Source organism: Pseudophryne corroboree, chromosome 2 (genome assembly GCF_028390025.1).
Source record: "Pseudophryne corroboree isolate aPseCor3 chromosome 2, aPseCor3.hap2, whole genome shotgun sequence".
In the NCBI taxonomy this organism is placed as follows: domain Eukaryota; kingdom Metazoa; phylum Chordata; class Amphibia; order Anura; family Myobatrachidae; genus Pseudophryne; species Pseudophryne corroboree.
Window position 1 is genome coordinate 415,149,582 of NC_086445.1, and position 22,050 is coordinate 415,171,631.

Consider the following 22,050-nt stretch of genomic DNA (forward strand, 5'->3'; position numbering starts at 1 on the left):
CTGGAATTATATGGCAGTACCACTGGACATATACAGCAAAATCACTGGAATTATATGGCAGTACCAGTGAACATATATGGTAGTATCACTGGACTGTATTTATATGGCAGTACCACTGGATTTATATGGCAATACCACTGGACATATACGGCAGTATCACTGGAATTATATGGCAGTACCACTGGACATATACGGCAGAATCACTGGACTAGATTTATACGGCAGTACCACTGGACATACTGTATACGGCAGTATCACTGGGTTTATATGGCAGTATCATTGTATTTATATGGCAGTATCACTGGATTGGATTATATGATATTACCACTGGATTCATACGGCAGTACCACTGGTCATATATAGCAAAATCACTAGAATTATATGCCAGTACCACTGGACATATACGGCAGTATCACTGGATTTATATGGCAGTATCACTGGACATATATGGCAGTATCACTGGACATATACGACAGTACCACTGGACTGGATTTATACAACAGTACCACTGGACTTATATGGCAGTACCACTGGACTTATATGGCAGCACAGGGACACCACCACTGGGCTGATGCAGCACAACACAGCACCACTGGACTGGACTTATACAGCAGCATTGGAAATATGGCAGCAGAGGACACCACCACTGTGACTGGAATGATGCAGCACAAGACACCACCACTGGACTGATGCAGCACAACACAGCACCACTGGACTGGACTTATACAGCTACACTGGACATATGTCAGCAGAGGACACAACCATTGTGACTGGACTGATGTAGCACAAGACACTACCACTGTACTTATGCAGGACAACACAGCACCACTGCACTGGACTTATACAGCTTCACTGGACATTTGGCAGCAGAGGACACCACTACTATGACTGGACTGATGCAACAGAAGACACTACACTGGACTGAGCAGCACAAGACAGCACTGGAATCGCCATCCCACTTTCCCTCCCACACAGAAACTGAGGACGGAGACATGTCCTCTCGCTACACTCACCAATTCCAGAGTGAAAATGGCGGCGACGCGCGGCTCCTTATATGGAATCCAAAACCCACGAGAATCCAACAGCGGGATGATCACATTTTGCCTTGTTCTGGTTTCTGAATCAGATGGGAAAACCTGAGCCTGACTTGGATCCGGGCTCGGGTAGTGAAGTCCGGTAAGGTTCGGTTCTTAGGGAACCGAACCCGCTCATTTCTACCCCTAACCCTCCCGACTCAAAGCTTAACCCTAATCATCCCCTCCCACAGCCTAATCCTAACTCTCCTCCTCATATTTAAATTCAGGATGCTGACATCGGGATTTTAAGCGGTGTCGGAATTCCGGCACAAGTCTTCTGACCACCAGCATCTTCACGGTTGGCATGCCAACTACTTCCCTATATACAGAGAGATTTAGATTTGGATGGGCCATGTTTAAACTGAAATCCAAATTGCTGTGTAAAAATAAAGCTAACATTTGTGGGTTACATGCACAAGCAGCCAGTATTTATTTACCCTGCACAGAAAAAATCTAAAAGTGCTCCCATTGCATGCAACATGGTTTGTTCCAGCTGGGCCGTAACTGGGGGGCTAAGGGGGCATGTGCCCTGGGTGCAGGATTTGAGGGGGCGCAAAGGAGTTACAGAGGAGCAGGGTTTTTTTTTTACCAGCAGTGCTGTGCTGCTCCAGTGAGACAGCAGACAGCTCCCAGGGCGATGTCTCTGAACCAGCTGCCCGCAGCTGGCTCCGACGCTGTGCAGGTGATCTCCAGTACCTGGGATCTCTCCTATGTCGGCTACTGTCTTAAACTCTCTTCATTGCCATACAGTGCTGCGACTAGCGTGCAGAGCACCGTACAAGCTATAAAAGCGCACTGTGCTCCAAGTTAGCAGTATCAACCTCCGCTTTGCCTCCCTGATGGGGGAATTTGGTGTAGCTTATAGGGGGATGTAGTGTATTGATGTAGTGTACCATACAGTGTATGTAGTGTAGCAATGTATTGCAGTATATAGGGTATGTAGTGCAGTGCATAGGGGCATGTAGTGTAGTGATGTAGTTCAGCGTATAGGGGATGTAGTATAGTGATGTAGTTCAGCATGTAGGGGATGTAGTATAGTGATGTAGTGCAGTGATGAAGTGTTATGATATAATGCAATGTATGGGGACACACAGAGGAGCATGTAGTTAAACACGCTGCTGGGAGGGGACATGTGACACATAGGGCATTTGAGGTACATAGGGTAATATTGTCCAATAGTATCTCCTTTTTTCAAATTTTTTGATAATCTGATTATTTTGGTCTGACAGTTTCTTTTTCTGTCTTTATTTTTTATTTATTTTTTTGGGGGGGTAAGGAGGGGGGTACGCCAAATTACTGCCTTGCCCCGGGTGATGAAAATCCTAGTTTCGGCTCTGGTTCCAGACACAAAGTTACTTGTTCTTTTTTTTGCTTTACTTACAAACATGAATTACAGAAGGCCCAATGTACCTTGTTTATTACAATGATGGGTATAATTTGTTCCTCTTCTAAGGTAAGCATCATAGACAGTGACAGTATTCCTCCTCTAGAAAAAAAACTTTATGTCTTTAAAATTTTAAAGGCGAAATACCACTTGTACTCTAAATTAGCAAAATTATTTTATCTGCTTCAATAACAAGCAGGTTGGGGCCACTTGTGCATAGCAATGGGTGTACTAAGGAAATCTAGCATATGCAATGTCTGAGGTACATGCAGTATATGTGTGTGGATTTCAATAATCAGGATATACAGTGCACTTCACTTTAGATACCATAAAACTTCCACATTATATAGATGTGTGTTAAGGGGGGTACTCACGAAGCGATCGCTGCTTAAAATCTAAGCAATCTGACTAGATTGCTTATATTTTAAGCAGTGATCTCTCCATGTGTACCCCTCACAGCGATAGCGATGCTCGTTCATCGCTGGTCCCCCGTCGGCTGTACATGCAGGCCAATATGGATGATCTCGTCCATATTGGCCTGCACTTCAATGCAGCCGGGTGACGGGGGGAGTGAAGAAACTTCACTCCCCCGTCACTGCCCCTCCGCCGGCAGGTCGCCCGTCGGCCGTATCCGCCGTCGGGCAGCTCGGCGGCGGATTGGCCAGTGTGTAGGGCCTATTACAGATAGCATTAGCAGAACATAGAAATTATAAGATGGGCATTAAGTCACAATGACATAGGGAATGTTAACATTGTAATAAAGTTGACATTTCCATTAGGCTTAGAGAAAATAGGATTTTGGTACTTACCAGGTAAATCCTTTTCTTTGAATCCATAGGGGGCACTGGAGTACTCTTGGGATATGGACAGCTTCCACAGGAAGTAGGCACTGAATAAATTAATTTTGGAACTATACCTACCCTCCATATCCCTGAGTACCTCAGTGTTTTTTACTGAGCCGAACAGGAGCGAAAGAGAGGTTGACAATGGAGCATTACATATAACATAACGGACAACAATAAAGTTGACCCAACATTACTGACAACTAAACAGTTGACACCATAACTTGTTAATCTGAACCAGTCGGTGAAAGTGTGTTACCATAAGTTCTACTGAACCTACCCCAAACCAGGTAAACTGCACTGGGTGGGCGTCCAGTGCCCCCTATGGATTCAAAGAAAAGGATTTACCTGGTAAGTACCAAAATCCTATTTTCTTTTTCATCCACTAGGGGTCACTGGAGTACTCTTGGGACGTACCAAAGTTTCCCCCGCGGGCGGGAGAGCTGTTTGGCACCTGTAACACTAGGCGGCCAAAGCTAGATGCTGATGCCGCAAACGTATCAAACTTGTAGAGGCGCACAAACGTGTGCACCGAAGACCATGTAGCCGCCCGGCAAAGCTGTGTCGTAGAAGCTCCACGACTCGCTGACCATGATGTTCCCACAGCACGTGTGGAATGAGCTGTTATCGATGTAGGCGGCTGTAACCTAGCATGAAGGTAAGCCTGACGTATGGTCACTTTAATCCAACTGGATAAGGTCTGCCTAGAAGCTGGCCAACCCATCTTGGCAGCATCATAGAGAGCAAACAACGTATCCGTCTTACGAACGGTCGACGTTCGGGATACATAAATGCGTAATGCGCGTACCACATCCAACCTACCAGAGTCTCCTGTTAACATAGGAACTACTATTGGTTGATTGATGTGAAAAGATGACACTACCTTTGGTAGAAAAGCAGAATTCGCTCGGAATTCCGCTCTGTCATCATGAAACACTAAATACGGTGGTTTGCACGACAAAGCACCCAATCTGAAACACGCCTTGCTGACGCTAAGGCTAAAAGAAACATTATTTTCCCAAGTGAGAAATTTAATATCCACTTGTTGTAAGGGTTCATAATAAAAAGACTAAGAAATCTAAAAACCAGATTCAAGTCTTATGGCGCAGTAGGTAGAGTGAATGGTGGCTGAACTCTGAGGACACCCTGCATAAAAGGTGTGAACCGACGGCAATAGGGCCAATCTACTATGAAAATAAATGGACAACTCCGATATCCTCACTTTTAGTGTGGATAAACTCAGACCTCTATCTAACCTAGGCACGCCAAATTCTGTAATAATGAGCTGCCGTAACCGGCTTCCTAGCTCGTAACATGGTTGGAATACCCGATTCTGGAATGCCCTCTCTTCTTAAGAGGGCTGTCTCAACAGCCACCCCGTCAAACGCGGCCGCGCTAAATCGGGTAAAAGGAACGGACCCTGCTGTAACAGGTCAGAACGTAGTGGGAGCGGCCAAAGACCGACTGCGAGTAGACCGCGGAGATCCGAGAACCAAGTTCTCCGAGGCCAAAGAGGCGCCACTAGTATAACTGTGACGGACTCTCCTTTGATCCGTTTTAGCCACAGAGGGAGCAGCGGAAACGGTGGAAATAGATACGCGAGACTGTATGGCCACGCGATTGTGAGAGCATCCACCGCCACTGCCTTTGGATCTCTCGTTCTGGACACGACCTAGGGCGTTTGATGATTGTGGCGAGATGCCATCAGGTCCACCTGCGGGTAACTCCACTTCTGGACCAGCATGTGAAATACTTCTGGATTTAATGCCCATTCTCCTGGATGAAAATTCAGACGGCTGAGATAATCCGCCTCCCAGTTGTCCACTCCCGGAATGACTACTGCCGACAATATCATTTGGTGATACTCGGCCCAATAGAGGATTCAAGCTACAGATGTGACTGCTTACATCTTTGCTTTTTTTTTTACAAATTTGGCACAACATGCAAAACACAGCTAAACTGTTTTTCATGAGAAGTGAGTGGATGAATTTTAACATTTTTGTTTGCCATAAAAGAATATGTATAAAGTAACATATTAAGGCAGCAAATTAAGAAAAAAAAAAACACAAGACATGACTAAATCTCTGAGTATATAGCATGCAAAACCGTGCCATACATGACGGGACACAGCAAAGATGCACGTGGACACATCTGTACCTCCCGCATTGCCATACGGTTTTTCGTTCCTCCTTGTTTGTTGATGTATGCGACTGCTGTCGCATTGTCTGACTGCACCTGAACAGCCTGAGCCTGCAGCCTGTGCACTGCTTATAGTAGCGCATTGTAAATTGCCCGGAGTTCCAGGACATTTATAGACAGCAATCTTTCGTGATCCGCCCAGAGACCCTGGAGCTGATAATTTTGAACTACAGCTCCCCAACCTCTGAGACTTGCGTCCGCCGTGAGAATTATCCAATTCCAGGCACCGAACCGTTTCCCTGCGGTTAGATTCTGTACTTTGAGCCACCAGAGTAGAGACTCTCTGGCCCTTGGAGACAACCTCACTTCTGCAGTAAATCTGCAGATGCGAGCCCGACCACTGTGCGAACACATCCAATTGAAAAGGACGTGAGTGAAGTCCTCCGAACTGAAGCGCTTCGAAAGCCGCCACCATTGTCTAATAGGCGAATGCACAAGTGAACCGAGACTGTGCGTGGCTTGAGCACTAATTGTACCAGATGACGAATGACCTGTACTTTCTGTTCGGGTATGTAAATTCTTTGATTTACCGTATTGAGAATCATACCTAGGAATTGAAGTCGTTGAGACGGAATCATTCAGGAATTCGCGTAGACAATGGTAGGAAATCAGATTTTCCTCCCCACTTGGTCTGCGATCGATCTCGTTTGGAATCCGACTCCGCCTGTTAGGAAAGTAGCCAAAGTGGACGTTATGCGCTACTAGCGAAGCTGAAAACGCAAGAACCAACTGCCAACGTCCAAAGAAGCTGTAGGCAGCAAGAAGTGTAAGGTGGTCTTTATTTAGGGCAAACCTGAACTGGAATGCCCTGCCACTACAGCCTTGTTACCTCAAACCCTTACCAAAGCAGGGCGAAGCAACAGCCCTACTGCTGTGTAGGGTATACTCCGATATGTAGTAAAACACCCAATAAATGCAATTGTCTCTGATTGGAAATTGTTCAGCCTTCGCTGAGAACCTGACGTACTGGCCTGGTGCTATGAGGGCTGGCGGCAAATCGACCGCAACAATGTAACTGAAACTGTCTGTGCAGTCTTTACGCAGAGTACTAACCACTATACGATCACGGCAACTTAAACGAGCCAGGTAGGAGACGAACCTACAATCTTGTTATGCATAGTCAGATGCGTTATACATTGCGCCACTGGCCCAGATTCGTATTTGTCCGACACAATGCTTGTTTGATTATGCATAAATGCATATAGCAGAGGATAGTTTCAATCTGCCTACCTCTGGGTTATGGGCCCAGCATGCTTCCATTGCAGTACTCTGCTGCACATGTAAGTGCAAGAGATCATGTACTCCACCCAGTAAGTACACCACGGAAGTAACGTGTGTATAAACCTGCATTACCGTGCATGTGGTTACCAGCAATAGTGAATCTTCCTGTAGAGTCATGCTGTACAAAACAATTAATAAATTAAACTCCTAACAACACCCCGCTCCTCCAGAGTCTAAGTGTTGTAGGGCAGCAACTTCCGAGAAAGAACCAGGAAGTAACATTAAAAGAAAAAAAAAATTGTCCTACCATGGTTTTTTTTTTTTAAACACCTGTTAAACCAGGATCTGAACCAGTGTCCATGCAAACACAATGTTCACTGTGGCCGGAAAGCCTAACCACTTGGCTACAGAGCCACCTGTAAAAACAATAAGCAAAGCTGCTGCGGTGTGGCCATGTTTGCAGTGCTCAACAGATAGTGTTAATAAGCACTGAGTGCTGACCAATTATTCTTGCTTACTGCAAAATAGACTTTTAATGTCAGCATATTATATATATATATATATATATATATATATACACACACACACATACATACAACAATGTATATTCACACATGTTCAGACTTTAATAAATATATATATTCTATATATATATATATATATATGTATGCATACCTCTATACACATATCCTGATACACAGGTATAACACATTTTTACAAGTCTGAAACTAAATGTGACCTCGCACAGGCTTAAAACCTGAGATGACTGCTGCTTGACCACAGCTTAGTTAATGGGCCCTTCTAGTGCCCGGCGCCGGGAGCGCTCTCTGGAGAGCTATCCTGACTGTAAAACCTATGGTAGGTTTATATTGATAGTGTAAGCCCAAACTGAGCTATTTTTAACAGTTTAAACTAGCATGTATTAGTATGCAATCTAGTTGGATCACCAGTTTCCCCCAGATGGCAAAACAGTATGCAACCCTGCTTAGCTTCCAAGCTCAGATGAGTTTGGGCGTATCCAGTGTGGTGTGGCTGTAGATTAAAAATACCTACAGCACCTTGTACTCCCAGGTGGCTAATCAGGCCCAACACTGCTTAGCTTCAAAATCAGATGAGATTGGGCGTATCCAGTGTGGTGTGGCCAAGTGAATTAAGCCAAAACTGCTGCAGGTGAGTGAACTCACACGGCTCCACAGATACTGTTTTATAAGCACCATGTGCTGACCAATTGTTATAACATATCTTACTTTACAACAAATGAACAAAGCCAGTATTTGGCTGCCACAACCATGATTCAGATTTGCAGTCTTTAGGATAATATCATTATAAACAGTTATGATTAGAGATGAGCGCCGGAAATTTTTCGGGTTTTGTGTTTTGGTTTTGGGTTCGGTTCCGCGGCCGTGTTTTGGGTTCGACCGCGTTTTGGCAAAACCTCATCGAATTTTTTTTGTCGGATTCGGGTGTGTTTTGGATTCGGGTGTTTTTTTCAAAAAACACTAAAAAACAGCTTAAATCATAGAATTTGGGGGTCATTTTGATCCCAAAGTATTATTAACCTCAAAAACCATAATTTACACTCATTTTCAGTCTATTCTGAATACCTCACACCTCACAATATTATTTTTAGTCCTAAAATTTGCACCTAGGTCGCTGGATGACTAAGCTAAGCGACCCTAGTGGCCGACACAAACACCGGGCCCATCTAGGAGTGTCACTGCAGTGTCACGCAGGATGTCCCTTCCAAAAAACCCTCCCCAAACAGCACATGACGCAAAGAAAAAAAGAGGCGCAATGAGGTAGCTGTGTGAGTAAGATAAGCGACCATAGTGGCCGACACAAACACCGGGCCCATCTAGGAGTGTCACTGCAGTGTCACGCAGGATGTCCCTTCCAAAAAACCCTCCCCAAACAGCACATGATGCAAAGAAAAAAAGAGGCGCAATGAGGTAGCTGTGTGAGTAAGATAAGCGACCCTAGTGGCCGACACAAACACCGGGCCCATCTAGGAGTGTCACTGCAGTGTCACGCAGGATGTCCCTTCCAAAAAACCCTCCCCAAACAGCACATGACGCAAAGAAAAAAAGAGGCGCAATGAGGTAGCTGTGTGAGTAAGATAAGCGACCCTAGTGGCCGACACAAACACCGGGCCCATCTAGGAGTGTCACTGCAGTGTCACGCAGGATGTCCCTTCCAAAAAACCCTCCCCAAACAGCACATGACGCAAAGAAAAAAAGAGGCGCAATGAGGTAGCTGTGTGAGTAAGATAAGCGACCCTAGTGGCCGACACAAACACCGGGCCCATCTAGGAGTGTCACTGCAGTGTCACGCAGGATGTCCCTTCCAAAAAACCCTCCCCAAACAGCACATGATGCAAAGAAAAAAAGAGGCGCAATGAGGTAGCTGTGTGAGTAAGATAAGCGACCCTAGTGGCCGACACAAACACCGGGCCCATCTAGGAGTGTCACTGCAGTGTCACGCAGGATGTCCCTTCCAAAAAACCCTCCCCAAACAGCACATGACGCAAAGAAAAAAAGAGGCGCAATGAGGTAGCTGTGTGAGTAAGATAAGCGACCCTAGTGGCCGACACAAACACCGGGCCCATCTAGGAGTGTCACTGCAGTGTCACGCAGGATGTCCCTTCCAAAAAACCCTCCCCAAACAGCACATGACGCAAAGAAAAAAAGAGGCGCAATGAGGTAGCTGTGTGAGTAAGATAAGCGACCCTAGTGGCCGACACAAACACCGGGCCCATCTAGGAGTGTCACTGCAGTGTCACGCAGGATGTCCCTTCCAAAAAACCCTCCCCAAACAGCACATGACGCAAAGAAAAAAAGAGGCGCAATGAGGTAGCTGTGTGAGTAAGATAAGCGACCCTAGTGGCCGACACAAACACCGGGCCCATCTAGGAGTGTCACTGCAGTGTCACGCAGGATGTCCCTTCCAAAAAACCCTCCCCAAACAGCACATGACGCAAAGAAAAAAAGAGGCGCAATGAGGTAGCTGTGTGAGTAAGATAAGCGACCCTAGTGGCCGACACAAACACCGGGCCCATCTAGGAGTGTCACTGCAGTGTCACGCAGGATGTCCCTTCCAAAAAACCCTCCCCAAACAGCAGATGACGCAAAGAAAAAAAGAGGCGCAATGAGGTAGCTGTGTGAGTAAGATAAGCGACCCTAGTGGCCGACACAAACACCGGGCCCATCTAGGAGTGTCACTGCAGTGTCACGCAGGATGTCCCTTCCAAAAAACCCTCCCCAAACAGCACATGACGCAAAGAAAAAAAGAGGCGCAATGAGGTAGCTGTGTGAGTAAGATAAGCGACCCTAGTGGCCGACACAAACACCGGGCCCATCTAGGAGTGGCACTGCAGTGTCACGCAGGATGTCCCTTCCAAAAAACCCTCCCCAAACAGCACATGACGCAAAGAAAAATTAAAGAAAAAAGAGGTGCAAGATGGAATTGTCCTTGGGCCCTCCCACCCACCCTTATGTTGTATAAACAGGACATGCACACTTTAACCAACCCATCATTTCAGTGACAGGGTCTGCCACACGACTGTGACTGAAATGACGGGTTGGTTTGGACCCCCGCCAAAAAAGAAGCAATCAATCTCTCCTTGCACAAACTGGCTCTACAGAGGCAAGATGTCCACCTCATCATCATCCTCCGATATATCACCGTGTACATCCCCCTCCTCACAGATTATCAATTCGTCCCCACTGGAATCCACCATCTCAGCTCCCTGTGTACTTTGTGGAGGCAATTGCTGCTGGTCAATGTCTCCACGGAGGAATTGATTATAATTCATTTTAATGAACATCATCTTCTCCACATTTTCTGGAAGTAACCTTGTACACCGATTGCTGACAAGGTGAGCGGCGGCACTAAACACTCTTTCGGAGTACACACTTGTGGGAGGGCAACTTAGGTAGAATAAAGCCAGTTTGTGCAAGGGCCTCCAAATTGCCTCTTTTTCCTGCCAGTATAAGTACGGACTGTGTGACGGGCCTACTTGGATGCGGTCACTCATATAATCCTCCACCATTCTTTCAATGGTGAGAGAATCATATGCAGTGACAGTAGACGACATGTCCGTAATCGTTGTCAGGTCCTTCAGTCCGGACCAGATGTCAGCATCAGCAGTCGCTCCAGACTGCCCTGCATCACCGCCAGCGGGTGGGCTCGTAATTCTGAGCCTTTTCCTCGCACCCCCAGTTGCGGGAGAATGTGAAGGAGGAGATGTTGACAGGTCACGTTCCGCTTGACTTGACAATTTTCTCACCAGCAGGTCTTTCAACCCCAGCAGACTTGTGTCTGCCGGAAAGAGAGATCCAAGGTAGGCTTTAAATCTAGGATCGAGCACGGTGGCCAAAATGTAGTGCTCTGATTTCAACAGATTGACCACCCGTGAATCCTTGTTAAGCGAATTAAGGGCTCCATCCACAAGTCCCACATGCCTAGCGGAATCGCTCCGTGTTAGCTCCTCCTTCAATGTCTCCAGCTTCTTCTGCAAAAGCCTGATGAGGGGAATGACCTGACTCAGGCTGGCAGTGTCTGAACTGACTTCACGTGTGGCAAGTTCAAAGGGCATCAGAACCTTGCACAACGTTGAAATCATTCTCCACTGCGCTTGAGACAGGTGCATTCCACCTCCTATATCATGCTCAATTGTATAGGCTTGAATGGCCTTTTGCTGCTCCTCCAACCTCTGAAGCATATAGAGGGTTGAATTCCACCTCGTTACCACTTCTTGCTTCAGATGATGGCAGGGCAGGTTCAGTAGTTTTTGGTGGTGCTCCAGTCTTCTGTACGTGGTGCCTGTACGCCGAAAGTGTCCCGCAAGTGTCCCGCCGAAAGTGTCTTCTGGCCACCGACAGCATCTCTTGCACGCCCCTGTCGTTTTTTAAAAAATTCTGCACCACCAAATTCAAGGTATGTGCAAAACATGGGACGTGCTGAAATTTGCCCATATTTAATGCACACACAATATTGCTGGCGTTGTCCGATGCCACAAATCCACAGGAGAGTCCAATTGGGGTAAGCCATTCCGCGATGATCTTCCTCAGTTGCCGTAAGAGGTTTTCAGCTGTGTGCGTATTCTGGAAAGCGGTGATACAAAGCGTAGCCTGCCTAGGAAAGAGTTGGCGTTTGCGAGATGCTGCTACTGGTGCCGCCGCTGCTGTTCTTGCAGCGGGAGTCCATACATCTACCCAGTGGGCTGTCACAGTCATATAGTCCTGACCCTGCCCTGCTCCACTTGTCCACATGTCCGTGGTTAAGTGGACATTGGGTACAGCTGCATTTTTTAGGACACTGGTGAGTCTTTTTCTGAGGTCTGTGTACATTTTCGGTATCGCCTGCCTAGAGAAGTGGAACCTAGATGGTATTTGGTAACGGGGGCACACTACCTCAAGAAATTGTGTAGTTCCCTGTGAACTAACGGCGGATACCGGACGCACGTCTAACACCAACATAGTTGTCAAGGCCTCAGTTATCCGCTTTGCAGCAGGATGACTGCTGTGATATTTCATCTTCCTCGCAAAGGACTGTTGGACAGTCAATTGCTTACTGGAAGTAGTACAAGTGGTCTTCCGACTTCCCCTCTGGGATGACCATCGACTCCCAGCAGCAACAACAGCAGCGCCAGCAGCAGTAGGCGTTACACGCAAGGATGCATCGGAGGAATCCCAGGCAGGAGAGGAATCGTCAGAATTGCCAGTGACATGGCCTGCAGGACTATTGGCATTCCTGGGGAAGGAGGAAATTGACACTGAGGGAGTTGGTGGGGTGGTTTGCGTGAGCTTGGTTACAAGAGGAAGGGATTTACTGGTCAGTGGACTGCTTCCGCTGTCACCCAAAGTTTTTGAACTTGTCACTGACTTATTATGAATGCGCTGCAGGTGACGTATAAGGGAGGATGTTCCGAGGTGGTTAACGTCCTTACCCCTACTTATTACAGCTTGACAAAGGCAACACACGGCTTGACACCTGTTGTCCGCTTTTCTGTTGAAATACCTCCACACTGAAGAGCTGATTTTTTTGGTATTTTCACCAGGCATGTCAACGGCCATATTCCTCCCACTGACAACAGGTGTCTCCCCGGGTGCCTGACTTAAACAAACCACCTCACCATCAGAATCCTCCTGGTCAATTTCCTCCCCAGCGCCAGCAACACCCATATCCTCCTCATCCTGGTGTACTTCAACACTGACATCTTCAATCTGACTATCAGGAACTGGACTGCGGGTGCTCCTTCCAGCACTTGCAGGGGGCGTGCAAATGGTGGAAGGCGCATGCTCTTCACGTCCAGTGTTGGGAAGGTCAGGCATCGCAACCGACACAATTGGACTCTCCTTGTGGATTTGGGATTTCGAAGAACGCACAGTTCTTTGCGGTGCTTTTGCCAGCTTGAGTCTTTTCCGTTTTCTAGCGAGAGGCTGAGTGCTTCCATCCTCATGTGAAGCTGAACCACTAGCCATGAACATAGGCCAGGGCCTCAGCCGTTCCTTGCCACTCCGTGTGGTAAATGGCATATTGGCAAGTTTACGCTTCTCCTCCGACAATTTTATTTTAGGTTTTGGAGTCCTTTTTTTACTGATATTTGGTGTTTTGGATTTGAAATGCTCTGTACTATGACATTGGGCATCGGCCTTGGCAGACGACGTTGCTGGCATTTCATCGTCTCGGCCATGACTAGTGGCAGCAGCTTCAGCACGAGGTGGAAGTGGATCTTGATCTTTCCCTAATTTTGGAACCTCAACATTTTTGTTCTCCATATTTTAATAGGCACAACTAAAAGGCACCTCAGGTAAACAATGGAGATGGATGGATACTAGTAAACTTATGGATGGACTGCCGAGTGCCGACACAGAGGTAGCTACAGCAGTGGACTACCGTACTGTGTCTGCTGCTAATATAGACTGGATGATAATGAGATGAAATCAATATATATATATGTATGTATATATAATATCACTAGTACTGCAGCCGGACAGGTAGATAATATATTTATTAGGTAATGATGACTGATGACGGACCTGCTGGACACTGTCAGCTCAGCAGCACCGCAGACTGCTACAGTAAGCTACTATACTATAGTAGTATGTACAAAGAAGAAAGAAAAAAAAACCACGGGAAGGTGGTATACAATTATGGATGGACTGCCGAGTGCCGACACAGAGGTAGCTACAGCCGTGGACTAACGTACTGTGTCTGCTGCTAATATAGACTGGATGATTGATAATGAGATGAAATCAATATATATATGTATGTATATATAATATCACTAGTACTGCAGCCGGACAGGTAGATAATATATTTATTAGGTAATGATGACTGATGACGGACCTGCTGGACACTGTCAGCTCAGCAGCACCGCAGACTGCTACAGTAAGCTACTATACTATAGTAGTATGTACAAAGAAGAAAGAAAAAAAAAAAACCACGGGTAGGTGGTATACAATTATGGATGGACTGCTGAGTGCCGACACAGAGGTAGCTACAGCCGTGGACTAACGTACTGTGTCTGCTGCTAATATAGACTGGATGATTGATAATGAGATGAAATCAATATATATATGTATGTATATATAATATCACTAGTACTGCAGCTGGACAGGTAGATAATATATTTATTAGGTAATGATGACTGATGACGGACCTGCTGGACACTGTCAGCTCAGCAGCACCGCAGACTGCTACAGTAAGCTACTATACTCTATAGTAGTATGTACAAAGAAGAAAGAAAAAAAAAAACCACGGGTAGGTGGTATACAATTATGGATGGACTGCCGAGTGCCGACACAGAGGTAGCTACAGCCGTGGACTAACGTACTGTGTCTGCTGCTAATATAGACTGGATGATTGATAATGAGATGAAATCAATATATATATATGTATGTATATATAATATCACTAGTACTGCAGCCGGACAGGTAGATAATATATTTATTAGGTAATGATGACTGATGACGGACCTGCTGGACACTGTCAGCTCAGCAGCACCACAGACTGCTACAGTAAGCTACTATACTATAGTAGTATGTACAAAGAAGAAAGAAAAAAAAAAAACCACGGGTAGGTGGTATACAATTATGGATGGACTGCCGAGTTCCGACACAGAGGTAGCTACAGCCGTGGACTACCGTACTGTGTCTGCTGCTAATATAGACTGGATGATTGATAATGAGATGAAATCAATATATATATGTATGTATATATAATATCACTAGTACTGCAGCCGGACAGGTAGATAATATATTTATTAGGTAATGATGACTGATGACGGACCTGCTGGACACTGTCAGCTCAGCAGCACCGCAGACTGCTACAGTAAGCTACTATACTCTATAGTAGTATGTACAAAGAAGAGAGAAAAAAAAAAACCACGGGTAGGTGGTATACAATTATGGATGGACTGCCGAGTGCCGACACAGAGGTAGCTACAGCCGTGGACTAACGTACTGTGTCTGCTGCTAATATAGACTGGATGATTGATAATGAGATGAAATCAATATATATATATGTATGTATATATAATATCACTAGTACTGCAGCCGGACAGGTAGATAATATATTTATTAGGTAATGATGACTGATGATGGACCTGCTGGACACTGTCAGCTCAGCAGCACCGCAGACTGCTACAGTAAGCTACTATACTCTATAGTAGTATGTACAAAGAAGAAAGAAAAAAAAAAAACCACGGGTAGGTGGTATACAATTATGGATGGACTGCCGAGTGCCGACACAGAGGTAGCTACAGCCGTGGACTAACGTACTGTGTCTGCTGCTAATATAGAGTCTAGACTGGATGATAAATTATTGATAATGAGATGAAATCAATATAATATCACTAGTACTGCAGCCGGGCAGGTACTATATTTATTTATTATGTAATGACTGATGACGGACCTGCTGGACACTGTCAGGTCAGCACAGCACCGCAGACTGCTACAGTAAGCTACTATAGTAGTATGTATAAAGAAGAATGAAAAAAAAAAAACCACGGGTAGGTGGTATACAATATTATATATATTTATATATTATATACAATTATATATATATATATATATATATATATATTAAACTGGTGGTGATTGATTATTAAACTGGTGGTCACTTCAGGTCACGTTGCAACTTGCAACTAGTACTCCGAGGCCTAAGCAGACAATCACAAAATATATTATTATACTGGTGGTCAGTGTGGTCACAACAATGGCAGTGTGGCACTGACTCTGGCAGCAAAAGTGTGCACTGTACGTTATATGTACTCCTGAGTCCTGCTCTCAGACTCTAACTGCTCCCCACTGTCAGTGTCTCCCCCACAAGTCAGATAATACACTTACAGTCACACTATCTAATCTATAAATATCACTTCAGCAAGTAGTAAGTATAGTAGTATACAGTATAGTAGTACTCCTCCTAATAATGCTCCCCAAAATACTGTGTCTCTCTCTTCTCTAAACGGAGAGGATGCCAGCCACGTCCTCTCCCTATGACTCTCAATGCACGTGTGAAAATGGCGGCGACGCGCGGCTCCTTATATAGAATCCGAGTCTCGCGATAGAATCCGAGCCTCGCGAGAATCCGACAGCGTGATGATGACGTTCGGGCGCGCTCGGGTTAGCCGAGCAAGGCGGGAAGATCCGAGCCTGCTCGGACCCGTGTAAAAAACCTGAAGTTCGGGCGGGTTCGGATTCAGAGGAACCGAACCCGCTCATCTCTAGTTATGATATAAATAATTATGTATATCCATGTTTTAGACATGGCAGGGAAACTGCTTATTAGTAATTGCTGGTGTCTTACTCATGCAGACAGACAATACAAAAAAAACAACCAAAACAAAAACAAAGACAGACAACTTGCACGACTCAGTAAATAGCACTAAGGTGTCTCTATAAATATATATCTGGCAAAGTGCAGTGCACGCCAGCCATATGCCTGTTCCCAAATTCTCCTTAACACCCCTGCGCCTTCAATGGAGGAGAGATGTAACACAGGAAATTCTGGAAATACAACAGGAAACATGGTTAATCTTGTTTTAACAAAGACTTCATAGCCTTTTGTAATACATATGCAGCGCTGCTGTATTCCCTTATCAATAAGAGTTGTTTTTAACCCCAATAATATGGGGCATGCAAAAATTGAGATAAAACTCAGTTTTGCTCCTCTCCACGGAAATCTTTAGTAAAAGGCGAAAGATTTGTTCGTTCTGAAGAGAAACCAGAGCATAATCATGAGATTTTATCCAGTGACCCTGACATTACTGTGTGCAGGGAACATCACTGTGGCAGCAAAGTTACTCACTAGGCTAAGAAACCTGCCTTTTGACTCTCATTTGTGTGTCCCCCCATGCTCCGTATACCGTTCTCTATACACGGAGCCGGGCTATGGTGGAGAGGGAGCCCGAAGCGGCATCGAGGGCCTGGGCCACACACACACACACACACACACACACACACAGTATCCCACACAGTGGGGCGGCAGCGTGAGCTGACCGCCCCGTTCAACATACCTGGATCCTGTTGTGAGGGCTATGACGGGGCTTCTCTGTAAGTTCCATCCAGCCTTTACTGCAGGTTTTAGTCCTGCAGGTGGTAGTGAGGGAGCTCTTTTTAGAGAGGTCCGACACCCACAGCTGCTAAAGCAGCCTTCACTTATCCCGGACCCACGCCTATTGGAAGGGGGGAAGGGATGTGGTAAATCGTTGAAAAAAGAAAAAACTTAGAAAAAAAATCCAATGAAATGTGGACCTCTGTGGCAGCAAAGCCACAAGCCTACTAACTGTGTCGAGCACAGAAAAAACACTGAGGTACTCAGGGATATGGAGGGGAGGTATAGTTCCAAAATTAATTTATTCAGTGCCTACTTCCTGTGGAAGCCGTCCATATCCCAAGAGTACTCCAGTGACCCCTAGTGGATGAAAAAGAAAGGATATATTTATGCCTTATAATCCTGTCCGATATGTCAAAACTCTTAATGTATTACTTGACAATAAACAGGCTGCTTACTCCACAGATACTGTAAGACTCAATAATGCTGATTTATTTTCTCCTTATTCAATTATTTACCATTTTTGCATACTATTTATGGCTGAAAACACATACTATATTGGATCAGTTCCCCGAACTATGTGTTTTAGTTAAAAAATGTGGCTCTAAGGTATGGTTATCAAGGATTTTGTTAGCATGCCTGGGACTAGTTGGACAGCCCTGGGAGAGTTAAATAGCTGTGGTAATTGGATACCGGTCTAAACTACAATCACATGTTGCAGGGATATAAGTGTATTTTCGTATATACGCAAAGTAGTATGCATCTTTTGACTGGACTGGCTCTATTTATTATATATTTATAAATTATTATCAGTTACTATATATATGGTAGCACATACATATTTTGGAGCATTTTACAAATAAAGTTTAGGATTAATTTTTTATTTTATTTTTGTCAGGAGCCAATTATCCTAACTGTATATGTTTGGAGGAACCCACGCAAGAACGAAGAAAATACACAAACTCCCCACAGTTAGCTCAGTGGTGGGAATAAAACCCAAGACCTCAGTGTTGTGAGGCAGTAACTCTAACCAGTACACCAACCATGCTGCTCTATACATATGATTGGTTTAATACCAGTCACCATCATCATTAGCACAAACTTCATCAGTCCTATTCTTAGTGCAAAGATAAGTCTGAAAAGAAACGTATTTACACTTCCAGCCAACTCTGTATAGCCTGCAGTTCTGTTGACCTGACCTAACTTAACATTGCCCAAGGAAGGTCACCCAGTTACGCTCCTCCAGATGCAAGCAGAGAGGCATCTAAACTGCATCCAAATCTACAGTGCTAATACTTGTACGTGCAAAAGCAGACACGCTCAATCAATGAACGAAGGCTGATCAATTACAGTTATGGAGTGTGAATGAAACATCTGAACATCAGTAAAACTGATCAATAAACGGGGAATCGGTAAAGTTCTGAAAAATTTAACTGGATTGCGTTCAAAATGTTTCATATTAAAAATGTTCATAATTATTCTATGCTGATGGCAGCTACACACCTGCTGCCTTCTATTTTTAGAATTACTTTAGGTGATACATCATCTTGCGCCAAGTAAAAAAACTAAAAGGTCAGACAATGTCTGCAAGTCCTTGTGGTCTGTATTAAAAAAAGAAAGTCATGAAAGACTTGGCATCTACACAACTGGAAAGAAATTAATTGTTCAACCTTAAAGTATTGATTGATAGAATTTGCATGACATAATGAATTGTCAAGAATAACAGTATTCATTATGTATCTGAATGGCACAGTCAGTGAAACCTGCAATTGGTAATAAAAGCCTAGAAAATTGTAATAGAATGTTTCCATTAAAAGGAGCATATAATACATGTAACTAAATGTAGAAGAAATGTTTTTATTAACAAAACAATTCTCACTGAATTCCACTTTTGGAATTACTTCTACCAAATGTTTTGAGCTACATAACTGAAATTACATTCTTCACTAAGAAAGTATGCAAATTCTCATTTTTGTTTTTTGAACATTTTTATTGGTTTTATAAAAAACACATAAAACTGTAGCGAACAGGCCAAATTAGCCACCTCTGCTTTTCTGAGGTGAAGGTCATAAAAAAGACAGTATATTGTGAAATACAGCATGTATAGTTGAGAAAAATGAGGATAGAAAAATGGGGTGGTTAGAGTAGGTGGTATAATAGAATGCACTTGGGGTGCCCATGTTTATATATGCTTGGGAAAGTGATCTATGCTTGGGGGTGAGAGTGGGGATGGGGCACCTCTAACAAAAGCACCCATTGCCCAGAGGTTGTGAACAACTATTAGTGTAATAGAAAGGTAGCTAGAGAAAGAATCATGAAAGATGACATGGTAAAATAATGTGAGTAGAGAAGCTCAAGTGAGAGTTGCTAGCTGGTCAAAGAATCACACTTAAAACCCCCAAAAGTCCCCCATGTGTTGTGAAGATGGATTGCTATTTAGCAGTTCTGTGTAATGAAACATTGCCAGTCCCCAGGATATTTTCTTTCATGAGACTTGGAATTTACCCAATGGCAGTAGCAATGACAAATGACTCAAGTGTCCAAAATAGAAACTGCAAAATAAAAAAAGAGGCCATACAAACTAGGTAGTCCAGTATTGACTTGAAGTGTTCTTTGTTTGATAGAACTATTACTTCAACTTCAGCCAGTTAAACACTGGAGTGTCTGGTTTGTTCAAAGTAGCAAAAATATGTTCTTTATTAACAGATACTTACATCACATATCACTGAGGCAGAATTGTGCAAGTATCAGTAAGTGACAAAATTTACAGGCAATATATTGTGCCACATAAAACACAGGTGTTTTTCCTAATATATTCCTGTATAAATATGAAGTAGTATCATCTGCTGGGCTTGCAAAGTATCCATTTTAGGAGAGAGGGGATTGAGTGAAAGCCGGAACAGTCAGGACTCCGAAACACCAGAAGATAATGGCTCCCTATAGTGACATGTGCCACCTTGGAGTTCTGTGTGCATATTCCCATGTATGACACACAGCAAATGGTGAAGGAGATGTTGCAGCACTCTCCTGGCCCACAGCTGCTTCACTCAGGCAGATGTAGTGGGAGTGGCATGGCCAGAACGGACCAGACTCTGGAACACCGAACCAGCCATCTACAACAAACTTTGCTACTTTAGAGATCTCTGTGACCGTCCCTGTGTATGTGACAGATATCACACAGCAAACTGTGCAGGTAGACATACACAGAGAACTCCACAGTGGCTCAGGTGGCTGCGTGTAGATGGTCCTGTCCAATCTGGTATTCCGGAGTCTGGATCCAGCTTTCACCTAATCCTGGAGAGAGCACTATGTAGAGGTGTTAATTGTTACACAGCATGATATTCTAAGTCATTATTATAGAGCTAAGACTGCTAAAATGCAACTGGTTATAGGACACTGTTTTTCTCCAAGTATTATGCCTTGGCTTGGAGGATTATATTTCTGCAAACATGATTGTGCGATGTCATTTGTTTTTATGAATGCCATTTTTGTTTAGTTTTTGTGTGCTGGGGCAGTTGTAGGTCCTCTAAGAGTCTTAGAGTTGCTATGTATTCTTGTTTTACATCAGTGCGGGAGAAGGGGAAGCCCCTTTCCTGTGGGGACCAATGTGCTTGTTTTTTCCCTTTAGTTGCAGTTGTAATTGTTTTTCTTGCCTGTGGGGGACATTGTGTGTCATTTTTCATTATTTTCTAATAATAATACATATTATTATTAATAATAATAATAATAATAGCATTAATTATGGATGTAGTTGGATTGAGTTGAGGGTACTTAAATAATTTCTCCCACAGGGTGATAGCAGACCTGAGGTCGGCCCTGGTGACAGCTCATTACTTGAACCAAAACCAGAACTGTCTGACCATGCTCTTTGACTATCACATACTGATCTGCAGAGCAGTTCTTCCTTCTACTGTTCACAACATAACCAGTGTCATTTTAAAGTAATAAGTATTGCAGTCTAAATACATATCTGCATTTCCAGTTGCTCTTTTATTGTTGCCACTATACTCCTGCAATTGAGGTGCTCCTCTGAACTATTTGGGTAACAACTCTACCCTGTTAATGTGCTTAATGACTAATGACGAGGTTTGCAACCATAATAGCAAGTAGAACAAATTCAGGGAGTTTGGAAAGTGCCGCTACAGTGAGCGCTGTCTCTGGCTACAGATCTCCTCTGTAGCTGTGAGAGGCCAGAGAGGGACAACACTAAATATAGATAAGTACATAACAAATTATGTTTTATTTCATGTGAATAAAGTGTTTAAAATGATGTTGTCATATTACTTAGCACACATTCTCTGCAAGGAGGCTTGCTTATCACACATTCATTGTGGAGGGACTTTTTGAACTCCCTGCATAAGCAATGAGAAACAAAATTTAGAAGCTCACAAGCAGCTCTGCACCAACAAACTTTTTTTAAAATATATATTCACAATTACCCAAAGTATAAAGAATGCATTATTATAGAAATAAAAAGGGAGCAGTGTTCTCCAGAGTACAAAATATAGCTGACCAAATTTCCAACTCTTAGGTGTAGTAATGAGTTGTGGCCTAATTATAGGAAGATAATTAAAGCCTTTTAGCCACCTGGGATTTAAATCAGTGATTTGTGTTATTCTTAAAATTGTCAGTATACTGATTTGCTATTATTGGCTATAGTTTAAAACACAGACCAAAAAAATTGTCCTGTTTTGCTGCCCATTTGCATTTTGCAAATTATTTAAAACTGCAGATTATACAAATACAATTGTGATTTATTTTATTTGGTTAT

At 44.0% G+C, this 22,050-nt stretch overlaps 1 protein-coding gene and 1 non-coding gene across 10 annotated transcripts in view; both read right to left on the bottom strand.

Annotated features, from left to right (window-relative positions):
- DMD (dystrophin) overlaps nucleotides 1-22,050 on the bottom strand; it is a 3,641,189-nt gene that overhangs the window by 2,342,292 nt on the left and 1,276,847 nt on the right. The gene's annotated exons all lie outside the window — the stretch shown is intronic.
- LOC135054087 (U5 spliceosomal RNA) lies at nucleotides 16,843-16,958 on the bottom strand. The gene has a single exon (XR_010243341.1). It is a non-coding gene; the product is annotated as a U5 spliceosomal RNA (small nuclear RNA).